Source organism: Molothrus ater, unplaced genomic scaffold, assembly GCF_012460135.2.
Source record: "Molothrus ater isolate BHLD 08-10-18 breed brown headed cowbird unplaced genomic scaffold, BPBGC_Mater_1.1 matUn_MA528, whole genome shotgun sequence".
Taxonomy (NCBI): domain Eukaryota; kingdom Metazoa; phylum Chordata; class Aves; order Passeriformes; family Icteridae; genus Molothrus; species Molothrus ater.
This window is the reverse complement of record NW_023416705.1, coordinates 125,092-131,751: the sequence shown is the minus strand read 5'-3', so window position 1 is coordinate 131,751 and position 6,660 is coordinate 125,092. Positions and strand designations below refer to the sequence as shown.

Sequence of the window (6,660 nt, the reverse complement as noted above, 5' to 3'; positions counted from 1 at the left end):
CCTGGCTCTGTGTTCTCCATCCCCTCCTCGCTGGCACTGCCAGGCTGGATGAGGAGCCCCTCAGCCTTCCCTGCTCTGGGCTGGACAAGCCCAGCTCCCTCAGCCTCTGCTCACAGCCCAAGGGCTCCAGCCCCACCTTGGAGGCCCTTCCCAGGCCCTGCTCCAGCTGCCAGACATCTTTCCTGCCCTGGGCAACCCAACCCAGGCCACAGTGACCTGGATAATCCCCGTCCTTGATGTCCTGGTCACACAGCCCTGGCCCCTTGTCCCCTGTCAGGCTCTGGGGTGGATCCTGTGGAACATCCTTTGGTGGAGGCTGTGGCTCCAGGTGGGCCGGGGGATCCCAGGGGACAGGGACCCTGCTGGGCATGGACAGGATTGGATTTGTTGGGAGAAACTGAGGGGGAGCTGGGGCAGAGTGAGCAACCCAGTGACCTGACACAGCCCTGCTGGGATGTCACACAGCCCCTCTGGGATGTCACAGCCTCCTCTGTGATGTCACAGCCCATTCTCTGATGTCACACAGCCCCTCTGGGATGTCACAGCCTGCTCTGTGATGTCAGACTGCTGCCCTGTGACATCACAGCCTCCTCTGTGATGTCACAGCCCATTCTCTAATGTTACACAGCCCCTCTGGGATGTCACAGACCATTCTCTGATGTCAAAGAGCTGCTCTCTGATGTCACAGACCATTCTCTGATGTCACAGAGCTGCTCTCTGATGTCACACCCGAGTCTGTGATGTCATAGTCTGCCCTGTGATATCCGGCCTCTGCCCTGTGATGTCACAGCCTGATCTGTGATGTCACAGAGGCAGTCTATGATGCCACAGCTGCTCGATGACCTCACATGATCCACTCTGTGATGTCACAGCCCACTCTGTGACCTCATGTTACCAGATGATAAATTGTCTTCACCAGCTGAGCTGACACCTGGAGCTTGTTCTCCACAACCCTAGGCCTGTGGAGACCACTCAATGCCCATTGTGTGAGAAGGGGAACTGGAAGTTCAGCAGCCTCAGTGTCCTGCCAGCTCAGCCAGGCCCACGGGAACATTGGACTCCACAAGCACCAGGGACCAGCAGAGAGACCCCCAGGACAGAAGAACACATGGGTTAAGAGGAGGGGAAATATGTTAATGATTTTGGGGAAATGATTATCACATGTGTGAAAAAGAATAGAAAATCACCAAATTTGCAGATGACACCAAGCTGGGTGTGAGTGTGGATCTGCTGGAGGGTAGGAGGGCTCTGCACAGGGCCCTGGACAGGCTGGATCCAGGGCCCAAATCCAACAAGGTGAGGTTGAACAAGTCCAAGTGCCGGGTCCTGCACTTTGGCCACAACAACCCCTGCAGCTCTACAGGCTGGGGACAGATTGGCTGGAGAGCAGCCAGGCAGAAAGGGACCTGCAGGGACACATGGACAGCAGGCTGGACATGAGCCAGCCGTGTGCCCAGGTGGCCAAGAAGGCCAATGGCTCCTGGCCTGGCTCAGGAATGGTGTGGCCAGCAGGAGCAGGGCAGGGATTGTTCCCCTGTGCTCAGCACTGCTTGGGCAGCACCTCGAGTGCTGTTTGCAGTTCTGGGCCCCCAATTTAGGGAGGACATGGAGGGGCTGGAGCGTGTCCAGAGAAGGGCAACAAGGCTGGGGAGGGGTCTGGAACACAAGAGCTTTGAGGAGCAGCTGAGGGAGCTGGGGTTGTTTATCCTGGGGAAGAGGAGGCCCAGGGGAGACAAGGCAGTGTCAGGGCACAGGTTGGACTTGATGATCTCCATGGCCTGTTCCAGCCTTGCTGATTCTGGGATTCTCTGAAAGAACCCTTGGAGCAGCTGCAGGATGAGCCCTGGGCCTCCTCTTGAGGAGCTCCAGCAGCCCAGGTCCCTCAGCTTCTCCTGGCAGCCCCAAAGCCCATCCTGTCAGTCGTGCAGAGCCTGTGCAGCTCCTCCTCACTGCCCAGAACAGGGAGCCCCAGAGGCAGACACAGCAGCCCAGATGTGCCCCCCTGGCCTGGGGTGCCTCTGGCAAGGGAGCAGCAGCAGGCACTGCAGGAGCCTGCAGACAATTCCTGCAGCACTTGTAGGATGATCCTGCTGCCCAAGGGACGTTCCCATGGGGCCAAGTCAGGAACTGCAATGGGGAGTGGGGCCAGAGAGGAAAGGGCAACCAGGGATGGGCTGTTTGCAGGGGAGGGAACGGGGGTGGGCAATGGGAGGAAATTTGCACAAGGGAAGACTAAAGAAAGCAAAGGTGAAGCAAAGGAAATGCTCAGGGCAGTTTGGGGGTGGCTGCCAAGCAGCCCTGGCTCTGAGCAACAGCGTCTGCAGTGGCACAGGAAACTCCCAGCTGATGGGAACAAACTTTCTGGCTGACTGCAGAGGCCAGGACAAAGCTGAGTGGTTTCCCTGGTGTCCCCCAGCCCTTGCTGGCCCCAGGGCTGATGGCATTTGTGCTCCCTCAGGTTCATGTCCCCACAGCAACAGCATGGGGGTGCTCCCCCTGCTGTGGGCAATGCAAACAGGGGCTGCTGAGCCAGTGCTGCCGTGTCTGTGCCTGCAAGGCTGGGGCACCTGTGTGAGCTGGGGGAGAGGCCAGGGCTGCAGAGGGGGGATGTTGTTGGCAGCTGCATGAGGACGCTCTGGGACGCTGCCCTGGGCTGTGCAGCGCACTGGGGATGGATCAGCCCCTGCTCTGCTGCTCCTTCCCGTCTGCCCCAGGGCCCTTGCAGAGCCCCAGCCATGCTGTTTGCCCCCAGCCTGCCCACGGCCATCCTGGGGCTGCTCACGGGGGTTTCTGTGCTGAGCATTGGCCTGGCCGTGTTCTTGAGAGAGCCTGGGCAAGGAGCCTGGAGCCCCCAGGGCCTGGCCTGAGGCGTCAGCGCTGCCCCAGCAGTGCCCATGGCCTGTCCCTGCTGCAGCCCCGGCACTGCCACCCCCAGGGCTGTGCCCGGCCCCGAGAGCACTCAGGCCCTGCAGCAACACCAGGGCCACCAGGGCAGCGGGGCAGGGCCACGGCAGCAGCACTGGCAACACCAAGTGCTGCTGCTGCTGCTGGGCACAGCTGCTGGGCCAGCACTGATCTGCCCCAGCTCTGCACACAGACATTGCTGCTGCAGCTCCAGAGAAGGCATCAAAAGGGCATCTCTGCAGAAAACTCTGCTGGGAGATGCTTTAGGTCCTTTAAAGGCACCAAGAGCTCATTGACACAGTCTGTGGCCACAGGGAAGACGGAGAGAAACAAAATGAGAAATGGCACAAACAATGACATTTCTTTGTGGACAATATGAAAAAAACTAAAACAAAGAAAAAGAACCGCCAAATTGAAACCAACAAGAAGTATTAAAGATGACTTTTATTACAAGTGATTTTCAGAAATTGGCAAGCAGATGAATGTTCCTGAAAGCATCCAGTCATCAGTCTCCACACTGCAGCCTTGAGCTCCTGGTTCCTCAGGCTGTAGATGAGGGGGTTCAGGGCTGGAGGCACCACTGAGTACAGAACTGACAGGGCCAGATCCAGGGATGGGGAGGACATGGAGGGGGGCTTCAACGGAGCAAATATGCCAGTGCTGACAAACAGGGAGAGCACGGCCAGGTGAGGGAGGCAGGTGGAAAAGGCTTTGTGCTGTCCCTGCTCAGAGGGGATCCTCAGCACAGCCCTGAAGATCTGCACATAGGAGAAAGCAATGAACACAAAACAACCAAATACCAAAGAGGCACTAACTGTGATGAGTCCAACTTCCCTGAGAGTGTTGGAGTGTGAGCAGGAGAGCCTGAGGATCTGGGGCACCTCACAGAAGAACTGGCCCAGGGCATTGCCATGGCACAGGGACAGGGAAAATGTATTGGCTGTGTCCATGAGAGCATGGAGAAAGGCACTGGCCCAGGCAGCTGCTGCCATGTGGGCACAAGCTCTGCTGCCCAGGAGGGTCCTGTAGTGCAGGGGTTTGCAGATGGACACGTAGCGGTTTTAGCACATGATGGTCAGCAGTGAATACCCTGCTGTGATAAAGAACAGAAAGAAAAAGAGCTGAGCAGCACAAGCTGAGTAGGAGATGGTGCTGGTGTCCCGGAGGGAATTGTGCATGGCTTTGGGGACAGTGGTGCAGATGGAGCCCAGGTCGCTGAGGGCCAGGCTGAGCAGGAAGAAGAACATGGGCGTGTGCAGGTGGTGGCCGCAGGCTACGGCGCTGATGATGAGGCCGTTGCCCAGGAGGGCAGCCAGGGAGATGCCCAGCAAGAGGCAGAAGTGCAGGAGCTGCAGCTGCCGCGTGTCTGCCAATGCCAGCAGGAGGAAGTGCCTGATGGAGCTGCTGTTGGACATTTGCTGGGGCTGCACATGGGCACCTGTTCATGGAGAAAGGACAGCGAAGAGTTAGAGGAGATCCCTGTAACCAAAATCAAAGCCATTTCCCATACACTCTCCCCAAAACACACACAGAGACATCCTTTTGTGTTCAAGAGTTCTGGGGTTTTTCTTATAAGCTTCCCCACATGTCTTCTGGTGTTTTTGGATATCAGAAACCCTCAGCATTTCTGCTGCACTCGGGGAGAACAGAGCAAGTTCTGTGAGGCAGAGTGATGAGTGGAGACTGAGGAAAGATGGTCTGTCATTGTGACCTGTTCAGAGTTTCTCTGGGCTTTAACCTGTCTCAGGTGGAGGGGGATCACCTTCCCATGCTTCCCCTAAAATGTCACCAGGTACTGCTGAGAGCAGATGGATCCACCCCAGCCCAGCTGCACATTTGTAGCCAAGGACTCGCATTGCTCATTTCACCAACCCAGCAGCATTTTCAGAGTCAGAACACCTCTGCCTTTCCCCATCAATCTCATGACTCAGAGATGCTCTAGGACAGGTTTGCACCCTGGATTGAAGCTCCCAGCTTGGACTGAAATCTCAGGGAGACTCCCAAGTGTCCTTCTGATGGCATTGGATTGTGGGAGATGCAGCTCCTTCCCTGGCTGCCCTGACAGCATTGCCCAGAGCCGGGCACTGGGGACAGCGTCACCCTGAGCCAGCTGTGCCCCCTCCAGAGCCCCCAGGGCCGGGCAGCTGCTGCCAGCCCTGTGCTCTGCAGAGGGAACTGGGCCCGGGGCTGCAGAGCATCCAAGTGTGATTATTCTCTCATTCCCTGATCTTCTCTCTGCTTTCTGGAGATTTTCCTCCTGCAGGTGTTTCCCTGTGCCTGATCTCTCCCTGCCAGCACTCACAGACCCCAAATCTCTGTGCACTCCCTGTGCCCCTACAGTCGGTTTGCAGGGCATGGGCTGGGGGCAGGTTCTGTTTGCAGCTTGGAGAAAGGACAGCTCAGACTGAATCTCATGGGTCCAGCAAAGGTGATGCTGGTCCGGCCATGGGCAGAGGAGTGGCTGAAACATTAGGGATCTCCTGTGAACCTATTGATCACTAAAAGTAACAGTTCCGGTGTCTCAGGCACTTGTCAAAATCCATAATCATCCTTTAATATTTATCCCCCACTCCCTGCCATTCTCCAATAGTAGGAAACTGAATACAAAGTCTTAGGAAATTTCCTCATTTTTATCAAAATCCTTGTCTTGGGAATATTCTGTGACTGATCAGAGCCCCTCAGTACATCAGAGCGTCATGAGCATTTCACCTCCCCTGCACCAGAAATACTCAGAGTGGTACTCACAGGGTCTGCAGGCACTGGGATGTTGCAGCTTCAGGAGATCACTGCAGGAGCTGCAGCTGCATTGTCCTGCAGCCAGAGGTTGCTGTGCCAAGGGCTGGCAGTGATTGTGCCCCAGGCTCTTCTCAGCCCCTTCCCAGCCCTGAGTGATTGGAGCTCTCTGTGCCTCTGTGCTGTGCCCGGGCTGGCTGCAGGCAGTGCCCCAGCCCTGCTGGGCTGTGCACAGGAGCTGCTCCTGGCCAGAGCTGTCTCTCTGCAGCTCTGCTGCCCTTGCCAGGAGCTGCCTCTGGGCCAGGAGCCCGGCCCAGCTCAGCAGCACAGACACAGCACCAGGACTTGAATGAGCCCCTGGGGCTTTGTGCTGAGGCCCTGAACATCAGTCCCTGAGAGGGAGCTGAAGAAACCTCTCCAGAACTCTGAGTCACAATCCAACTCCAAAGTTTCTTGAAGTTTTAATGGGTCCCACTGAGGGATAGGACTGAGAAAGTGTCCCCAGGCCCTAGGCAGAGCAGAGAACTGGAGGCAGTGATGACAGGTGGGGACAAAGAGAAGCCAAGTCTGGGTGCCCTGGGGCACAGCAGGGTCTGTGGCACCAAGGGCTGGGAGGAGACACCTTGTCCTGAGGCCCTGGGGCCTCCTGGCACAGCCCCAGCCAGGCTGGGCACTGTCAGCCCCTTGTCCTGCCCTCAACATCCCCCCCTAGCCCACATCCCAGTGGCCTCAAGGATCTGCTGGAAGGAGTCCCTGGGGAGCCTTGCTCAGCAATGACTCTGGGGGCTCCTGAATGCTCCCATGGACTGCAGGTTTTTCAAAGGACTTTGGGTTTTGCTTTTGCCTTGGAGTCTCTGAGATGTTTGTGCAATCATGGCCCCAATTATCTGCTGTAATTAGTCCCCGGAGAGTCTTTGTCAGTAACAACACTCAGTGGGGCTCATTCATGCCTCAGGGTACTATTTCAGTTATTTTAAGGTACCTGGTGTTTCCCTTTTGATACAGACTCTGGGAGAGGTTTGT

At 56.8% G+C, this 6,660-nt stretch overlaps 1 pseudogene; it reads right to left on the bottom strand.

Moving 5' to 3' along the window:
- Positions 1-3,335: 3,335 nt before the first annotated feature.
- LOC129047123 (olfactory receptor 14A16-like) lies at positions 3,336-4,319 on the bottom strand (annotated as a pseudogene).
- Positions 4,320-6,660: the final 2,341 nt, after the last annotated feature.